Consider the following 21,338-nt stretch of genomic DNA (forward strand, 5'->3'; position numbering starts at 1 on the left):
ATATTATAATATTTACATTATTATTTAAATATAGGCCTTAGGTTAGGTTAGGTTGGTAGGTTGGAGGATGTATACTACATCAAATCCGAAGAAATATACCTAGGCCACTATCGGGCCTGTTGTGCGCTCCAATTCATGAAAAAAAAATTTTCACTGAATTTATTATTTTTCCATCTTCAGAAACTCAGTTTCCTGGATGTAATTCCTAAGAATCTTCCAGTCAGTGTTGGTTAAGAATGTTATTTCCGGAATAACATCACTTCCAAGATACTTGGATCTAACATTGACGAATACCTGACAGTGGCAAAGAAAGTTTCACTGTCCTCTCTACATGCTCTACATTCGTCTGAATCCGCACGTCCAATTTTGAATAGATGTGCACGTAATCCTGTGTGTCCACTCAGAATACGTACCATCATACTAACTTCAGACTTGCTCATTTTGAGGAGATTTCTCGTCTTGCTCTCATCAGGGTCACCCCATAGAATCTTTGTGGTTCTACCCACTGTTTCATTATTCCAAGAGGCCTTATGGGATTCCCTCATCCATATTTTTAATTCAGCTTTTGTTGCGTCGAATGGTTTTGCGTTTGTCAGGTTAACTACATCGAGCTCCCTTCCCTTTAAAGCTATTACATTCGCCCTTTCGTTGCCGACTACTCCCGAGTGGCCTAGTACCCATATGATGTATAACTTACCTCTGGGAGAGTATTCACTTAAAGCTTTCTTACAATCCAATACGGTCTTAGATTTAATTCTATCGCCTGATATCGCCCTAATTGCCTTCTGGCTGTCGGTAAATATATTAAGCCCTGTGGGCGCCATATTTATTCTAATCCAATTTACACATTCCGTTATTGCTCGTACTTCGGCCTGGAAGCTTGTGTTATGATTAGGTAAACGGTGGTATATTTCTGTTTCTGGGTCTTCAATATAGAACCCCAGGCCCATTTTGTCCCCTAATTTAGAGCCATACGTATAGCAACGGATTCCTACTAGTATTTACTCCAATGTTCCGCTTGACCAAGACATTCTATCTGGGATTAGCGTTTCAAAGTTTCCGACATATTCTGTGTCTGGTATGCGATCTAGCACGTCCGATGAATGTGTATAACCTTCCAATGTGTCCAGTATACATTGATGACGTGTCCTATAACCGTTTTTGGCCAGTTCGCCTAAAGTAAAGAGCCGTTCGGCTGTAGCGCCGCCTCATATCTTAAATATGTTTCAATGGGTGGAATATCTAGCAACATTTCCAGAGCCTTGGTTGAAGTAGTACACATGGCACCACTTATACCTAAGCAGCATGTACGCTGAAGTCCCTGTAATAGTTTGATATTACACTTTTTGTCCAAAGCAGTCCACCAGATTATTGTAGCATAAGCTAGAATTGGTCTAATTACACTTTTATAAAGCCGATTTGTCATAGTAGGACTAAGACCCCATTTCATGCCTATGTAAGAAATATAAAATTCAATATTTTATTATCATTTGTTAATACACATTATGTCCCACTGTGTACTGTATTATAACCTACAGCATATAAAATAAAAAACAATCGCCGTAGTTATAGGGATACTTACAATATGTGTATTCTTCATCTATGTAGTTATTGCACTTCTGTTCTGCTACTGTTGTTTTTATACCCACCATCAAAAAAGATGGGGGGTATATTGTTTTTGTCATTCCGTTTGTAACACATTGAAATATTCGTCTAAGACCCATAAAAGTATATATATTCTGGGTCCTTATAAGATTCTAAGACGATCTAGCCATGTCCGTCCGTCTGTCCGTCTGTCCGTCTGTCCGTCTGTCTGTCTGTCTGTCTGTTGAAAACACGATAGAGTCCAAATAGAAGCAGCTAGCGAGCTGAAATTTTGCACAAATACTTCCAGTTGATGCAGTTTGTTTGGTATTGAAAATGGGCAATATCGGTCCACAATTTCGCCTAGCCCCCATATAAGGCCCCCTTCAGAAAATGACTTTATCGCTCATAACTTGCTAAGGGAAGAACCAATAGCGTTGAAATTTGGCACAAATATGTTTTATGGGAACCTAAATCTCTTCGTAGAATTTTATAAGGATCGGTCCATAATTGACCCTACCCCCCATATAAAGTCCCCTTCAGAAAATGACTTTATCGCCCATAACTGGCTAAGAGAAGCATCAATAGCGGTGAAATGCGGCACAAACATGTTTTATGGGAACCTAAATCTCTCTGTAAAATTTTATAAGGATCGGTCCATAATTGATCCTACCCCCCATATAAAGTCCCCTTCAAAAATGACTTTATCGCTCATAACTTGCTAAGGGAAGAACCAATAGCGGTGAAATTCGGCACAAACATGTTTTATGGGAACCTAAATCTCTTTTTTAAAATTTTATAAGGATAGGCTCATAATTGACCCTACCCCCCATATAAAGTCCCCTTCAGAAAATTACTTTATCGCCCATAACTGGCTAAGAGAAGCATCAATAGCGGTAAAATTCGGCACAAACATGTTCTATAGGCACATAAATCTTTCCGTGGAATTTTATAAGGATAGGCCCATAATTGACCCTACCCCCCATATAAAGTCCCCTTCAGAAAATGACTTTATCGCCCATAACTGGCTAATAGAACCATCAATAGCGGTGAAATTCGGCACAAACATGTTTTATAGGAGCATAAATCTCTTCTTATAATTTTATAAGGATCGGTCCATAATTGACCCTACCCCCCATATAAAGTCCCCTTCAGAAAATGACTTTATCGCCCATTACTGGCTAAGAAAAGCATCATAGCGATGAAATTCGGCACAAACATGTTTTATAAGAATTTAAATCTCTTCGTAAAATTTTATAAGGATCGGTTCATAATTGACCCTATCCCCAATACAAGGTCCCCTTCAGAAAATGACTTTAATGCTCATTTCTGACCTTAAGAAACATATGTGCATATATATAGCAATAAAATTCGACATAAAAAATTTGTATAGGAACTAAAATCATTTTCTTTAATTTTATGAGGGTGGGTCCATAATTGACCCTACCCCCCATATAAGGTCTCCTTCAGAAAATGACTTTAAGGCACAAACTAGTTTTGTGTGAGCCAAAAGTTCTTTATAAAATTTTATAAGGATCGGTCCTTAATTAGCCCTATCCCCCTTCTAAGGTCCCCTTCAGAAAATGACTTTAAAACTCATTACTAGCTTAAAACTGCGAGTACTGAGTACGACATGAACAATTTTCGTATTAGCTACAGTCTCTCAATAAATTTTATGAGGATCAGTCTGTAATTGACCATACCCCCCTATAAGGTCCCCTTCGAAAAATTACAGCAGTGAAATTCTACGTAAACAAGTTTTGTACTAGCCAAAAACTATTTATCACATTTTATGGGGATCGGTCTATAACTGACCCCACCCTCCATATAAGGTCCCCCTCAGATAGTGACTGTAACGCTCGTTACTGGCTGTAACGCTCAAATGCGACTACAGCGATGAAATTTCACATAAACAAGTTTTGTATGAGTTTATGGTTATAAATATTGGATCAAACAAAATTAATATTTTTAATTCGGAAGAGCACGGTCCATGCTTAAGCCTTTATTAAATTCCCTCTTCCAAATATTTCCCTGATGTTCATAATAATATCGACATATGATTCAACATAGATCGATAATATCAAAGTTTATTTATAAGGATGATTTGATGGTGGGTATATAAGATTCGGCATGGCCGAATATAACACTCTTACTTGTTATATTATGTGGAAAATATCGTAAACAAAATTATTACTCAACAAGTAAGAGCGCTATAATCAGCTGTGACGAATCTAATAAACGCTTTACCAAAATTTATGTCAAAAATATTATTTTGCGACTTTTAAGAGTCGCAAAATTATACTGTTCAAATTCTCTCAAAAGTGAAGGCTATAAACATGTAATTGTAGGAATAAATAATATTATAAGAGTGCAGAAAAATATTGTCAAGATTCAATATCAAGAAGAAACTTAAATTACTTTGATCTAAAATGTTTAAGATTTAGATAAAGCTCAAAAATATGTTGTTCTAAATGTTTCAGTTTTTTCTCTGATATTTTATAAAGTTGAAAACATGACAGACAGGTTTTAATGCCCACTCACATTGATATGTTCATATGTACATATGTATGTATAAAAAAAAAACATTTTGCAGTTTTACCTGGTTTTTTAATTAAATTAATAAAATATTTTGTGTAAATAAAAGTAAATAGTAAAACTTATTTATTTTTCCTACATACATCTATAGATTTGTTTATTGAAATACATAAATATAATGAATACAATTTATAGAGTAAATGGTTTTATAAAAAATCAAAGACAAGGTGGGAAATAAAAACTTAATTGTTTTCTGCTATAGAATAACTATGGATTTCTTTGCTTGTTAAAATAAATTAACTTTATAAATGAATTTATTCAGAATTGCTACCTATTACAAGGTTTACATGAACAGACGGACGAAAGGACAGACATGGCTTAAGCGACTCAGAAAGTTTTTCTTAGACGATTAGTCAAAAGTAATACGTGTATCAAATATCATCGAATTTATGTCAAAATTGCGACGTAGAGCTTTCTTATAAGGACAGACGAGCGGACAGAATGACAGACATGGGTAAATTGACTCAAAAAGTCGATTAAGGTGGGTATAACACCATTAATTCCAAGCGTAACAAACATCAGCATAAATCAAATATACCCTCCCACAAAAGTGGTGTAGGATTTAAATAATCAGCAAACAACCCCGCAGATTTTTATATTTCTATGAAAAACTCTCTTTCGTAGAAAGAAATGCAAAATTTTTAATTCTATTTATATAAAGGTTTAATTCTATAAGCGAACTAAATAGTTTTTTTGCTCTCCTGAAAACTTTTCATACTTAAGAAAGAGACTGTCTTAAGTTCATTAAATTATCTTTTTCTGTCAAATACGATTCACTACTGTCCAATACGATCCGCTACGTATGTGCAATATTTAATTATAATATATTATGTATACGCACAGTTTTCCTATCAGTTGCGAGCTTTATTTAGTAAGAAAACAATTTAAAACTAGATTATAGACTCGACTAAACTATAGATAAGACTATACTCTAGACTATAGATTAGACTATAGATTAGACTATAGGCTAGACTATAGATTATACTATAGACTAGATTATAGATTAGACTATAGACAAGATACTAGACTAGACTATAGGCTAAACTTTATACTAGACCATACACTAGACTATAGACTAGGCTAGACTAGACTATAGACTAAACTATAGATAGACTACATTATTAAATTAAATAAAACTCTTGCAAAATCAATCATTTTTGGGCACCTCTAATTTACATGTACTGTGCATTGTCAAATACGAAACTTGTTAACTACGTATGTGCAATATTTAATTATAATATATTAAGTATACGCACCGTTTTCCTATCGGTTGCAAGCTTTACTTAGTAAGAAAACAATTTAAATCTAGACTATAGACTCGACTAAACTATAGATAAGACTATACTCTAGATTATAGATTTGACTATAGATTAGACTATAGACTAGACTATAGATTAGACTAGACTATAGACAAGATAATAAACAAGACTATAGACAAGATAATAGACTAGACTAGACTATAGATTAGACTAGACTATAGACTAGACTAGACTAGACTAGACTATAGACTAAATTTTAGACTAGACCATAGACTGGACTATAGACTAGGCTAGACTAGACTATATACTAAACTATAGATAGACTACATTAATAAATTAAATAAAACTCTTGCAATAATTTTTGGACACCTATAATGTACATGTATATTATACTTACATACAAACATATGTTTCTTTATAATAATTTATTTCAACACAACACTTTATAATATTTTCTAATATTTTTCATTTTGCCAAAAACGTATTTGTATTGCCTATTTATTTTATAAAAGTTTAATTCAAACATTTCAAAAATAATTGTTGAAATAGCTCCTTGTGTAAGTATTTGAAAAAAAAAAATTGCCAAATCAACTTAAAATGTATAAAATACTTTTTAAAATTGACCTTTAAAAATAGATAAAATGAAAATTCAATAAAGTTTTTTTTTCTACTTTGGAAGGTTTATTTGCTGTCATTTCAAATGTAGGCAGCATGATGTTGTATATAAGTATGTAGATATCCATGTACAAAATACATATTATGTGATTGTTGTATAAGTTTAGGAAGTAAATGCCATCAACTGGAATTGATTGTTGATTTACAAGTTTTACTGCTGCAGATAATATTGTGAATATTTTGAGGTTTATGGAAATTATTTTAAAGTTGTATTAAATAATACCTGAACATTATTTTATTATTTATAATCAATAGTATTTGAATAACTAGTACAAAAGTAAAAACAAATTATATATAAAAAAAAACTTATTTGAAGTGCGAGAAATTAAGAAAAATATATTTTATGTTTTAAGTTTATAAATTTTCTATATTCATTTTATTGAAAAACTGTTCTTGAATAAACATTTTTTTTTTAATTTTGAAGAGATAAAATATGTTTGTGTGTAAATATTTTTAAAGTACTTAAAGCATTTATTGAATTGAGTGAAAATGATTGAAATATTTTTCAATTATTTTTATTAAAACTACAGTGCAATAATTAAAACAGTAAATTACTGTTAAAATATAAATTTATTGACAAGAACAAAACACTAACTGAATTTATTCATTTATTATTATATATTGTTATTAATATGAAGATCAGGATGATTTTTGGAATAGAGCATCCACAATATATTTAAAATTTATCAATTTAAATTTCAAACATAACATCAGATATATAAACTATAATCTGAATTTAAAGTAGTTTTTTACTTATAAATACTTTAAAACGGCCGATATTTTATAATACATAATTAAAAAGAATCTCAAATATTGAGTTATACTAGTCTTGTAGTAAATAAACGATATGTTCACATAGAATGCTAATATTATTATAAGTTAATATTTACCCAACAGATTTTCATTTAATATCGACTTTCAGAAACTAACAACTTAAATAATGTTGTCAAATTATGAAATGTAAAACTATATGAAAAATAAACAAGAAGAACTTAATTCAATTGTTTTAATTTTTTATTATTAATTTGCTGCTCTTGTTGCAAAATGTACAACGTGATAAAACATGATTTTGTATAAAACCATTGAGAAAATATGGTAAATGTATCGACAATCAACTTATATGTTCGTATGTCGGTCTGTAGTCCATAGTGGTAGTCATCAAATTATAATAACAACATTCACTCTATCAATGACCATGACCACATGTTAAATACAGCACTTTTTGTTTTTAATTACAAAATTAGTGATGATTTAATAATGTTTTATTATGTATAAAATAAATATGTAGCAAAATATATTTGTAAAAATTTGTATATTGATGCATACCCTGCAGTCGTGGGAAATCAATTTTTAACGATGTCATATTTTACCCTATTTTCCTGCCTATAGTGCAGTCTAGTATAAAGTCTAAGGCAAAAGTTTGTAGCTCAAAGCTTCGCATAGCTTGTAGCGCCCACTCTGACATCAGCATAATGTAATGAGGTCTGTAAACTACAACACATATATGTAGTTCCAGTATATAGTTTAGTCCATAGTCTGGTCTTTAGTCTAGTCTATAGCTTAGTCTATAGTCTAGTCTATAGTTTTGTCTATAGTTTTGTCTATAGTCTAGTCTATAGTCTAGTCTATAGTCTAGTCTATAGTCTAGTCTATAGTCTAGTCTATAGTCTAGTCTATAGTCTAGTCTATAGTCGTCTAGTCTATAGTCTAGTCTATAGTCTAGTCTATAGTCTAGTCTATAGTCTAGTCTATAGTCTAGTCTATAGTCTAGTCTATAGTCTAGTCTATAGTCTAGTCTATAGTCTAGTCTATAGTCTAGTCTATAGTCTAGTCTATAGTCTAGTCTATAGTCTAGTCTATAGTCTAGTCTATAGTCTAGTCTATAGTCTAGTCTATAGTACTAGTCTATAGTCTAGTCTATAGTCTAGTCTATAGTCTAGTCTATAGTCTAGTCTATAGTCTAGTCTATAGTCTAGTCTATAGTCTAGTCTATAGTCTAGTCTAAGTCTAGTCTATAGTCTAGTCTATAGTCTAGTCTATAGTCTAGTCTATAGTCTAGTCTATAGTCTAGTCTTAGTCTAGTCTATAGTCTAGTCTATAGTCTAGTCTATAGTCTAGTCTATAGTCTAGTCTATAGTCTAGTCTATAGTCTAGTCTATAGTCTAGTCTATAGTCTAGTCTATAGTCTAGTCTATAGTCTAGTCTATAGTCTAGTCTATAGTCTAGTCTATAGTCTAGTCTATAGTCTAGTCTATAGTCTAGTCTATAGTCTAGTCTATAGTCTAGTCTATAGTCTAGTCTATAGTCTAGTCTATAGTCTAGTCTATAGTCTAGTCTATAGTCTAGTCTATAGTCTAGTCTATAGTCTAGTCTATAGTCTAGTCTATAGTCTAGTCTATAGTCTAGTCTATAGTCTAGTCTATAGTCTAGTCTATAGTCTAGTCTATAGTCTAGTCTATAGTCTAGTCTATAGTCTAGTCTATAGTCTAGTCTATAGTCTAGTCTATAGTCTAGTCTATAGTCTAGTCTATAGTCTAGTCTATAGTCTAGTCTATAGTCTAGTCTATAGTCTAGTCTATAGTCTAGTCTATAGTCTAGTCTATAGTCTAGTCTATAGTCTAGTCTATAGTCTAGTCTATAGTCTAGTCTATAGTCTAGTCTATAGTCTAGTCTATAGTCTAGTCTATAGTCTAGTCTATAGTCTAGTCTATAGTCTAGTCTATAGTCTAGTCTATAGTCTAGTCTATAGTCTAGTCTATAGTCTAGTCTATAGTCTAGTCTATAGTCTAGTCTATAGTCTAGTCTATAGTCTAGTCTATAGTCTAGTCTATAGTCTAGTCTATAGTCTAGTCTATAGTCTAGTCTATAGTCTAGTCTATAGTCTAGTCTATAGTCTAGTCTATAGTCTAGTCTATAGTCTAGTCTATAGTCTAGTCTATAGTCTAGTCTATAGTCTAGTCTATAGTCTAGTCTATAGTCTAGTCTATAGTCTAGTCTATAGTCTAGTCTATAGTCTAGTCTATAGTCTAGTCTATAGTCTAGTCTATAGTCTAGTCTATAGTTAGTCTATAGTCTAGTCTATAGTCTAGTCTATAGTCTAGTCTATAGTCTAGTCTAGTCTAGTCTATAGTCTAGTCTATAGTCTAGTCTATAGTCTAGTCTATAGTCTAGTCTATAGTCTAGTCTATAGTCTAGTCTATAGTCTAGTCTATAGTCTAGTCTATAGTCTAGTCTATAGTCTAGTCTATAGTCTAGTCTATAGTCTAGTCTATAGTCTAGTCTATAGTCTAGTCTATAGTCTAGTCTATAGTCTAGTCTATAGTCTAGTCTATAGTCTAGTCTATAGTCTAGTCTATAGTCTAGTCTATAGTCTAGTCTATAGTCTAGTCTAGTCTATATAGTCTAGTCTATAGTCTAGTCTATAGTCTAGTCTATAGTCTAGTCTATAGTCTAGTCTATAGTCTAGTCTATAGTCTAGTCTATAGTCTAGTCTAGTCTATAGTCTAGTCTATAGTCTAGTCTATAGTCTAGTCTATAGTCTAGTCTAGTCTATAGTCTAGTCTATAGTCTAGTCTATAGTCTAGTCTAGTCTATAGTCTAGTCTATAATCTAGTCTATAGTCTAGTCTATAGTCTAGTCTATAGTCTAGTCCATAGTCTAGTCTATAGTCTAGTCTATAGTCTAGTCCATAGTCTAGTCTATAGTCTAGTCTATAGTCTAGTCTATAGTCTAGTCTATAGTCTAGTCTATAGTCTAGTCTATAGTCTAGTCTATAGTCTAGTCTATAGTCTAGTCTATAGTCTAGTCTATAGTCTAGTCTATAGTCTAGTCTATAGTCTAGTCTATAGTCTAGTCTATAGTCTAGTCTATAGTCTAGTCTATAGTCTAGTCTATAGTCTAGTCTATAGTTTAGTCTAGTAGTTTAGTCTATAGTCTAGTCTATAGTCTAGTCTATAGTCTAGTCTATAGTCTAGTCTATAGTCTAGTCTATAGTCTAGTCTATAGTCTAGTCTATAGCAAAGTTATGATCTTTGAAATTAAATGAATTGACATGAACAAAAAATTTGACTTAGTAATACTAGAAGAGAATAATGTCATCAAATTGACAGTCTCAACTATAGAAGATCTAAGACCTTAAGATCTAAGCGGTGTTTGGCAGCTACAAAAGCCTAGTACAAAATCAATTTTTTCTCATTACGCTATGATGCCATTACCTACAAAACTACATGCATTATCAAAAATCTATTTTTTTGAAATAGAATTAGGAGATCGTAGGCTATTCAAATTGGTCAGTTAGTTTTGTAAATATCCACGATTAAAAATTGTGCGAATTTGGTTGGTTCAACCTTCAACAAACAGAATATTAATACTGCTAACACTCTTATTATTACATAACAATATGTACAAGTCTGTAATAGTGTTAAAGTCATGTTTTAATTTTATTATATTCACACTTATATAAACTGAATAAGTGTTAGTGATTGCTTTTATTTTAAATCTATAAACAAAATAAATCGACATTTATACCGACGTTTTGACAAACTGGCCAAAAGGCAGGCTTACAAATTTTATATTTAAAAAACGAAACACAAAAAAAAAAAAAAATTATTTACAGTGCGATAGTGCAGTTCATAGTTCTAATTGAGTAGATAAAAAAATCACGTTTATAATTTTTAATATAATCTGAAAATCGGGAGTTGCCCACTATTAATTTGATATAAAATTGTCTCAAACAAATGAAAAACAACTTTGTTAAAATAAAAAATATTCGGATCTTAATATCTGACACACATATCGTTCATTTATTAAAAGACTTGATCACAGATTTCACTTGTTTTTGTCCTATCTCTTATAGTTTTCGAGAAAAATGGACTTTTATGTTCACTCAAAAAGCGGTTTTTACTAGGTATTGAAGTGATCACAGATTTCTTGTAGTAAATTAGCGATATGTTTGTTGAGATTAAGCAAGTGTTTAAAAAATGCAAAACTTTTTAAAACCGACGAAAGTAAATCTCCGCTCTCTATGGACCCCAATTTTTGGGAAATACAAACAAATTCAAAATATGCCACTTTTTATAATATTGTCACACAGTGTAAACGTTAAATATTTTCGTTATTATTTTAAGCGTGGTTGTTGTTGCAGTTGCCACTGCTGATTTTATTGTTATTTGTCAATAATTAATAACATTTTTTAACGACCATTTAATAATAATGACGGTAATTTCTACAAATTATATAAATTTGTGGAAACATTTATGGTTGCTTTCATTTAATATGGACAACGTCAACATTCAGTTATTTTAAAGGAATTTAATATATGAAAATATAACAAAACAGCGAAACGGAAACAATTGCATACACATTATTTATTTGTGTTTTTCATTAATTTTATTAATATATTATTAAATGTTCTGACGTGGAATTTACGAGATATACATAAATATAATGCAGTCATATATTCTCGGGAGTATTAAATATTTGGTAAAACACAAATGGAATACTTTTGTCATATTACGCTGCAGGACGTGTGAAAAGAGGTAATAAACCTATAGTATATGCACTAGGTTGATCCAAAATGTAAGTTGCTGATGGTTCCACAGAAACTTAAAATTTACTTCATTTTAAGATACGACTTCTGAAATTTTTTATTTATGATGAATTGGATCTAAAGATAAAAATTACACTTTTTGAAGTTTCTATATTTTTTTATGAATTTTTCAAATTTTACAAGAATAAAAAAAATAATTTATGTTATTATGTTTTAATTGTAATTATGCAGACCAAATAAGCGAAAATTGAAATACCTGGGATGTTATACTATTTTTCTGAAAGGTGAATCCGAGTAGAACAAGACTATGTATTTGAAATTTGCTAAACACCTCCAAAATCTTGAGTTGCGGATAAAAACCGGTTTTTCGTACCTTTAAGCACTTATAGAGTAGTAACTTTGTTGAATCTTAACCGATTTTAAGTTTCTCTAGTCTATAGTCTAGTCTATAATCTAGTCTATAATCTAGTCTATAATCTAGTCTATAGTCTAGTCTATAGTCTAGTCTATAGTCTAGTCTATAGTCTAGTCTAGAGTCTAGTCTATAGTCTAGTCTAGTCTAGTCTATAGTCTAGTCTATAGTCTAGTCTATAGTCTAGTCTATAGTCTAGTCTATAGTCTAGTCTATAGTCTAGTCTATAGTCTAGTCTATAGTCTAGTCTATAGTCTAGTCTATAGTCTAGTCTATAGTCTAGTCTATAGTCTAGTCTATAGTCTAGTCTATAGTCTAGTCTATAGTCTAGTCTATAGTCTAGTGTATAGTCTAGTCTATAGTCTAGTCTATAGTCTAGTCTATAGTCTAGTCTATAGTCTAATCTATAGTCTAGTCCATAGTCTAGTCTATAGTCTAGTCTATAGTCTAGTCCATAGTCTAGTCTATAGTCTAGTCTATAGTCTAGTCTATAGTCTAGTCTATAGTCTAGTCTATAGTCTAGTCTATAGTCTAGTCCGTAGTCTAGTCTATAGTCTAGTCTATAGTCTGGCTTATAGTCTAGTCTATTTTTCTTTAACATTTTATTTAAACTACAAATATTAAAAATTAAGTTGATTGTAAAACTATTTTCTTGAATGCAATAATTTTAAAGAAAATGCAGCTAGTCCATGGATACTTGGAGATGAATTTCAGTATAGTTTTTTTTTCTATATTTATGTAAATAAATCTTTATAAGTAGTCGTTGCCACTGATTCCTTTGCCTTTTTTCCATTTTTTTGCACTCTCTTGTAAATTGCTATAAAAATTTCTTGGAGCTAAATAGTGCTAGTGCTAACTGATTATGATGCCTGCAGTGACCTAATTTCAATTTATAAAAAAATCAAGAAAATAAAAGTACTTTCAGTTTGTTGAACGCATACCAAAACAGGAAATAAGAAGAGCAAAAGCAAAAAACAAGAAACTATGCAGAAGTGCATGTATAGTAGAAGAAATGGCAAAAGGAAAAAAAAACATTATAATTTAATTTATGAGTCAAATTTTGCCAAAAGACATTTAAATTTGTTTAACACTTACCTGTGTTGTATGTTGAGTTTGTATGTAGATTCTCCTCTGTTGAATAGTATGTTTGTATCTATGTATTTGCCGTAGAAGATTTTATTATGTGATATAAAATTATTTTATTATATTGCACTATATTTTCTTTATTTACTTTTTTTTTTTTTGTTAAATTTAGAATTAATTTTTATATTATTTTATTTAGAATTTATTTAACACCTTAATTGTTGCTTAAAATTTAATATTTTAAATTGAGCCTGTGGTTATGCTTTAGTTTTATTCATAGAATTTGACATATAATATATACTCTAATTACATATGTATGTATGTACTTTTAAGGATTTTGTAAAATTTATTGTTAATGGACTTTATTTAAATTTTATAGAAGTTTATTGGCAAATCCTGGGGACTTTTAATATTTATTATTTACAATTTGCAGTTAATTGCATATTTTTATATTTTTAAATTAATTTCAAATATTATTTTATGTGATTTTTGAAAGCTAATTATTTATATATAATAATTTTTTATATATTTTATTTAATATAGAATTATGTATTGCATTTTATATATATAGCACTTAAAAAATTCCACTTTTAAGAAAATCCTATTTGTATGCTTTATATGATATCAACTCACGTTTGTATATTTCTTTGCTTTCAATAAATAAATTTATAATTGTAGCTTAAGGTTGCAAAATAGTTTTTGAAGAAAATTTTTTTCTTATATTTTTGAACTTCCACTTTAAATATCTGTTGATAGGTTTTAGAAAATTTTTCTGTGTTTTTAATTATTTTTTCTCTAAAAATTTACTTTTTCAACATAATTGTTTATGACATTTTTCACATTTTTTATATAAACAATTTTCACTTTAGTTTGTTTTAACAACTTTATTAATTTTGCTAACAATCCTTTAGATATGCTATAAGTACTTTGAGTTTTTGTTCTTCTCACAGCAAATTTTCATATTTTCTTATAAAAATATGTATATAGATGTTTGGTAGTATTTCTTAGTTACTTTTTGGTTTGTATTGTTACAACGCCTTAAGGTATGTTTGTTTTAGAGTTGATTAAAATGTTTGGTTTTTACAAATTGTAGTTTTGAACTGCAAATTGTCCTAGAACTGTTGGTATGTGGAAAATTTTTATATTTTCAAAATATTATTTTGTGCATTTTTATTGCCTCAAACAATGCAAATTGTTGTGAAAACATTTTTGAATGTTGTAATTCTTTTAATTGTAAATTAAAGTTACTTCGTGTTAAATATGTTTTTTAATTATTTTTTATTTTTTAATTTTTAGATTTGTTTTTAACATATTGTTTTCTGAAAAGAGAAAAAACAACAAAAATTTACTACAGTTGTAATTTTAATTAATTAATAATTGCGATTTATTGCTCAAATTTTAATGTGATTTTTGAGTGAACCTCAAAAAAACAATACTTTTTATTATCTTCATTTTTGTGAAAAGAATATACATACATGTGCATGTATATGTATGTACATATGTATATAAAGTATATACATATATTCTGGATCCTTATAGACAGCGGAGTAAACGATATCTACGGAATCCAAATCTGCATAAATGTTGCTTTCGAGAAGTTTCCTTTTTAAAATCAGCAAAATTCGTTCATAAATAACTAGATAAGGTAAGAACAATATGTTGCTTAAGGGCCCTTCAGACGATCACATTTTACGTACGACTAGTCTAATGAAAAAGTAAAATGAAATTCCATCCTTATGACAAAACAAGTTAGAGTGCTATATTCGGCTGAGCCGAATCTTAAATACCCTCCACCACCTACTTTTATATTAATACTTTTCTAATGGATCAAATATTTGTAGAAATAAGTTTTCTCATGTCTTAAATAGAAAAATCCCAGGATTTAACCAGCTTAAATCTATTACAATTCCAAGATTTATTGAACATTACAAACCATATTCTTTTAAATTTTTATAGCGCCCTAAGATATGCTTTAGCGATATTTAGTAATTTGCATGTATGCATGTGAGTGAAAGATTTAAGGATTTTCAAAATACATATGTATGTATATATAATTTTGTTCTACACAAATTGATAATGCATATAGTTAAATACGGTTTTAGGGGCTGGATCTAGTATGGGAGAGAAAATTCTTTAAGCAAAATTTCTGTACATAAAAGCTATATTTCAGTCAAATTTTGTATCTATATCGTAATTTAGTAATAAGTAATGCGTGTTTAAGTGATTTTCTGAAGGGAACGTTGTATGGGACCGACCGTACCCATGTTATGAACCAAACGTGAAAAAATCTTGAAATATAATTTTTGTATACAAGACTAGTATTTGTGCCAAATTTTGTATCAATAGGTTTATTTATGCGTTTAATAGATTTTCGTAAAAGGACCTTGTATGGGAGCTATGACCAATTATGTATATAAAAACAAAATTTCAAAGTTCTGTATCCATATCATTATTTGGAATATGTACTTTTGTATGGGAGGTATATGAAATTATGGACCGATTCTGGCAATTTTCAGCAGGAATCAATATCTTGTGCAGAAACAAATGTATGATGACTTTCATGAAATTATCTTGCATAGTTTTCGAGAAAATTACATCAGAATGTGTAAAAAATGCTTATTTTTTTCTAGGTTTTTTTAAATTTTGATTCATAACTTTTCCCGATGTGAACCGATTTTGCTTATTTTCAATACCAAACTGTACCGGATAATAATGAATATTTTGGCTGAATTTCGTTAATTTCCATTGCTTCGTTTTAACGTGAGCGTGTTTTACACAGACAGAAAGACAGACGGACGGACATAGCTAAATCGACTCAGAATTTGATAAGGACCCAGAATATATATACTTTGTTGGGTCTCAGATGAATATTTCTTGGTGTTACACACGGAATGACAAACTTATATACCCTCTATCACCACTGATGGTGGTGGGGGGTATAAAAAGAGAATAAAAGTCGTATGATTTATATTTTTGATGTTTACACGATTGGTATGAAACAATAACAAAGTAAGATGGAAACAGCTGTTTCACTTTTTTGTATGTGCTTACATAAAATTACATCCCTGATCTAATGCGACTTGCTTATTTTTTGAATCATTTCAAAAAATGAAGAGAGCCATACGACTGTCAAATTCTCCATCCGTATTTTCTCTCAATGTGTGATGGTTTCGTTACATCCATCCGTTCTCTTCTACACAAAATTTTGAGAGATCATATTATTTGTGTGCTCGTGTGAAGGGGGCTTTATTAGTTTATTATTGCCAAAATTGAAGCTTGTATGAAGAAAAACAATTAAGAAGTACATATTCGCCTTTGCCGAATCTTATATACACTTCACCATAGTGCGCTTTAAAAAAGATAAATTTAAAAAATTTTAATTTATTTCATTTTTCCAACTCTACCATTGCTTTAGCAATAACAACAACAGAAAACAACAACAATTAACGACAAACGAAAAAAACAAAATACGCAAATCATTAATACTAACACATATCCAAACATACGTTTTTTCTAATAAGCAATGTTGTTGTTGTTTCTGCTCGAAAAATAAATGCCAAAGAATACATTTTAATTTTGCCCAAAAAAATAAAAGTCAAAAAATAACTTTTATTTCTGCTCAAAAAAATAAAAATAAAAAAAATTACAAAATTATTAAAGATTTGAACTCCAAAGATATCTGAGGTCTTCAGAAAATTGATTTCAACAAACACACAGATGGACAGACAAACAGACAGACGGACATGGCTTAATCGGCTTCGGATCCAGAATATATGTATGTACATACTTTATAGAGTCGGAATATTATATAGTAAAAATAAAAGTCAAAAAATAACTTTTATTTCTGCTCAAAAAATAAAAAAAAAGTAAAAGCGTTGCATTTTCTTAAAATTTAGTCCACGACGATCAAAATGGTATACTTGATGTTGTTCTCCGATATATTCTTGTGGTTGTTATTTTTTTTCGATTCAAAAATAATTATCTTTTTCGGTCCCTGATTTTGAACCTTTGTAAAACAAATTCTAAATTTTTTGGAATATAAGTATATCGTGGTGATTTATGAACAATAAAAAACAAGTAAGAAATTATAGTCGGGCGTGGCCGACCATATGATACCCTACACCAGTTATGAATATTAAATGTGATTTATTTTTCATAATTAAGCATTTATCTTCAATATTCCCTTGTTCCGATACATTTAAGCAATTTATGGATGAAAAACTAATTTTCTGAAAGAGGCTTTATATGGGGGCTAGGGGCAAATATGGACCAAGCCCGATAAAATTTTGTGAATATATTTATATTTACATAATATTTTATTGTGCTGAATTTCATCGCGATATTTGTGTTTATAAGCTAATTTGGGACATTCAAGTAATTTTCTGAAGGGGACTTTGTATGGGAGCTAGGGTCAAATGTGGCCCGATCTTTATGAAATTTGGCAGGGTTATCAAGACTTCTATAAAACTTAGTTGTGACGTATTTTATCGATATATCTGTATATTTAACATAATTATGAGCTCAGAAGCCCTTTTCGGGGGGTTCTGTTGTATGGGGGCTAGGTGAAATAATGGACCGATTTTAACCATTTTCAATAGGCTTCGTCCTTAGGTCAAATAAAACGTGCGTGCCAAATTTCATCCAATTATCTTGAAAATTGCGACCTGTACCTTGCGCACAAGGTTTACATGGACAGCCAGCCAGCCAGACGGACGGACGGACGGACGGACGGACATAGCTTAATCGACTCAGAAAACGATTCTAAGCCGATTGGTATACTTTAAGGTCTAGGACGAATATTTTTGTATGTTACAAACATCAGCACAAATCCAATATACCCTCCCCACTAAAGTGGTGTAGGGTATAAACAGTACTATACATCGTACAGTTTAGCTATTATATTCAAGCCTAGATAAGTCGCACCGAATATAGACTATTATTTGTTATTTCTAATTCGGATATGAGAAGGCCAATTGAATTATTGCACACATATATGGTTACTTCTATGAGAAGGTCTACCAAGACTAAATAAATAAACTCTATTCTTCTAACTTTCGCGCTTTTGAAGATAATTTAACAAAACCATATTGCAGATTTTTGTAATTAGCGGACCTCATTTGACCGTAGCTCCTTTAGGAAGTAATTTTCCAGCAAATTACTTGATAGTTCATAACTCACCTTTAAACAAGAGCATTATGTTAAAATTATATAAACGTAATTCCCACCCAAAAATTTCATGAACGTAGGTCCGTCTGTCTGTCTGTCTGTCTATTTGCTGTCTGTTTGTCTATCTAAAACACGCTCACGTTTAAAGTAAACCAAAGAAATCAACCGAAAGCAGTTTGGTATTCAAAATCGTCAACATCGGTTTAAACGTAAATAGTTATGATTAGAAATTTCAGACTACCTCGAAAAGAATTAAGTTAAATTTCCTCTAAAAGATCAGTATTGCCACAAAATTGTATATTTTCATAATTGGTTATAGTTCCCGTATAAGTGATTTTCGAAAGTGGACATCCGAAAATCATGATACGGACATACATATTTCATAATTAAATTACGATATCGGAATATAATTCTTCATCATTGTGTTTTGAATACATATAAATCACAGTGTGAAAATTTTTTCCGTATCGGTCTTTAATTGGTCATAGATCCTATTTAAGATTCACTTCCTTAAATTACATAAACGCATAATTTTCATTAATAAATAAAACTGTGGAATTTTATCCCGATTCAGCAAAATTTTTTCGCCTCAAGAACTTTTTTCGCCAGAACGCCAATAACTTTTCCACAATATGAGTTTTTGACATAGTATCCTGCAAACAAAAGTAAAACCTAATATCTTTTCCAAAATATGGTTTAAATTTTGATGATTTTTACAAAATATGGACATGTTGTGTTTTGTTAAAATATTTGAAAAATTGGTCCGATTTTTCCGATTTACTTATCCACCATACAACTGACTCCCTCCAAGCCCTTTCTTAATACAGTATAAACAGTCATAAATACGTTCATTATGCAGCGATTGTCCGCCTTAGCACTCATAGAATGCCCCTCTGACTTTATAATTGTTCATAATGGTTTTATATGAATTAAAATTTCCTAATTTCATAAGAATCGATTTATAATTGAACTTAGCACCTATGTATATAACAAGAAAATCTGTTTATTATCAATAAAACGTACAAAAATATTGGAATTAAGAAAAAAAATCGACAATATTTACAATATCAAATGCTATAGTGCTCGGTTCACACTAACCCCATGACCTGAGACCATATATAGAACCACTTTCCGAATTCTCTAATTTATTAGTAATATTTAACCACATTGAATATTTGTATAGGAAGATTTTTTACATATTTTATGTTGTTAACTCAATTAAAAATTGTAGGGCAAATTATATGAAGACTTAGCATGTAGTCCTAGTAAGATAGAGCGTTTTGAATATTACCCTTTGTCTTAAAAAAAAAAAAACAACTATTCATTTACATGCCAGCGTTAGATATATTTTGCTGTAAATTGATTTTAAAATTGTACTAAATGGAAGTAAATGTTAACAACAGTAATAACTATTCGTGCATAATAATTAAAAGTAATCTATTAGAACAAATGCGTTTTAAAAGACCACAATTATTATGTTCTTTTTTTTTCAAACTAATATAATGTCATAAATTATACAATAACAATTTATTTTAACTAGTTCAACTAATCTTACTATAACTTTTATATACATATTTACCTATAAATATGCTCTGCTATTCAAAGATACCTTAACTTATATAGTGAATTATTAAAAACAAAATTTACTAGTTTTTAATTTATTTCACACTGTATAGTTTAATATGATGACCCATTAAATTATTTAATTAATTTTGCAACAAAAATATCCTGTTTGCCAACATTACGTCCATGAGAAGCTAGTAACTCCCCAAAAGTATACGTTAAATTGGGTTAGCAAACTTTTGGATATTTAATAAACATGAAATTCTTATCGACGTTGTAGCACTAAAGTTTTAACTCATTTTGTGAGTTTAGGATTATAAGGATATTTTCCCTCTTTCTTAAGTAATTTAAGACGCTTGTGTAATTAGCTGTTGTTGTTGTTTCTTTTTCTTCCTTTTTTTAACTTTTAGTTAGTTTTCTTAAGTTTAAGACCGTTATTTAGCCACTGCATACAAAACGAAGCAACACAAACAATATTAAAGAACACAATTATATTTTGGCAAGCCACAACTACTACAACATTAAAATTTTATTTTTAATTAGGGTTTAAAATTTTGTTGTTTTTATTTTTCTTGTTTTATAATTAAAACACTTTTTAAACACAATATTTTAATCTCTTTTTTTTATTACAATATTTCTTGTAGTTTAAAACATATTTTTTTTTTTTTTTGGTTTCGTTTTAATTTCGCAAAAATTGTTTTGGTTTTTGTGGTTTTCAAAAACTTTAACGCGTTTTACGTTGCTCTTTACTAGCGTAACACAACGTTGTGAATGAGGAATTTTATTAAATGTGATAAGGGAATGAACCTACATGCTGATGTAGTTTGTAGATGTTGCAGTTGATGGTTATTGCTGGTGCTGCCTTTAGCAACTCGTTTAAAATGTTCGAATTTGCAATCGTTTTCGAATATATAGAGATGCACACGACATTTTTTCTATGTCAGCTGCACATGAAAAACCAGCAGCAACAACAACAAAGCCAACAACATCTGAAGTACATAATAAAATAGAGGCAAATACACTTCGTTGCAACATCTAGTACAAACTGAATAGCTGTACAGCGAAGCGCATTTTAAATTTAACTTCAAACCTAACAACTCGAACATCAAACTCACTTTTTATAAATCAACAAAAAAATAAAAAATTCTTAATGAAAATTTTTATAATTATAAAAATATGTTAATCCATTTTTTTTACAAAAAAAAAGCGCCCAAACTATTAAACCCCCATTTCGACCCAAATATGTATATAAAGCGAATTATAAAAAGTAAATGCAATAAAATTATTTAAACCGTTCACCTTCAAGTGTCCGCATTAACTGAAATTCCTCTACATCAACCATTTAACAAAGGAATATATAACGATTGCTTTGACTTCACTACACTTCAAATTTTAATCCCCACAACCACTCGTTGATTCAACAGATTCTTTAAATTTCTTTCTATTTGTTTGT

General features: G+C 30.1%; 1 long non-coding RNA gene across 1 annotated transcript in view; it reads right to left on the bottom strand.

Annotated features, from left to right (window-relative positions):
* LOC119610984 overlaps positions 1-20,670 on the bottom strand; it is a 107,610-nt gene extending 86,940 nt beyond the window's left edge. Inside the window, exons 1-2 of the long non-coding RNA XR_005232030.1 lie at positions 19,902-20,670; positions 13,169-14,475 (exon numbers count right to left, since the gene is read on the bottom strand). This is a non-coding gene — a long non-coding RNA (uncharacterized LOC119610984). The remainder of the gene's footprint in view (positions 1-13,168; positions 14,476-19,901) is intronic.
* Between the last annotated feature and the right edge of the window lie 668 nt (positions 20,671-21,338).

This window comes from Lucilia sericata, unplaced genomic scaffold (genome assembly GCF_015586225.1).
Source record: "Lucilia sericata isolate MDLA Ls3-8-SP2 unplaced genomic scaffold, ASM1558622v1 Contig000029F_arrow, whole genome shotgun sequence".
In the NCBI taxonomy this organism is placed as follows: Eukaryota; Metazoa; Arthropoda; class Insecta; order Diptera; family Calliphoridae; genus Lucilia; species Lucilia sericata.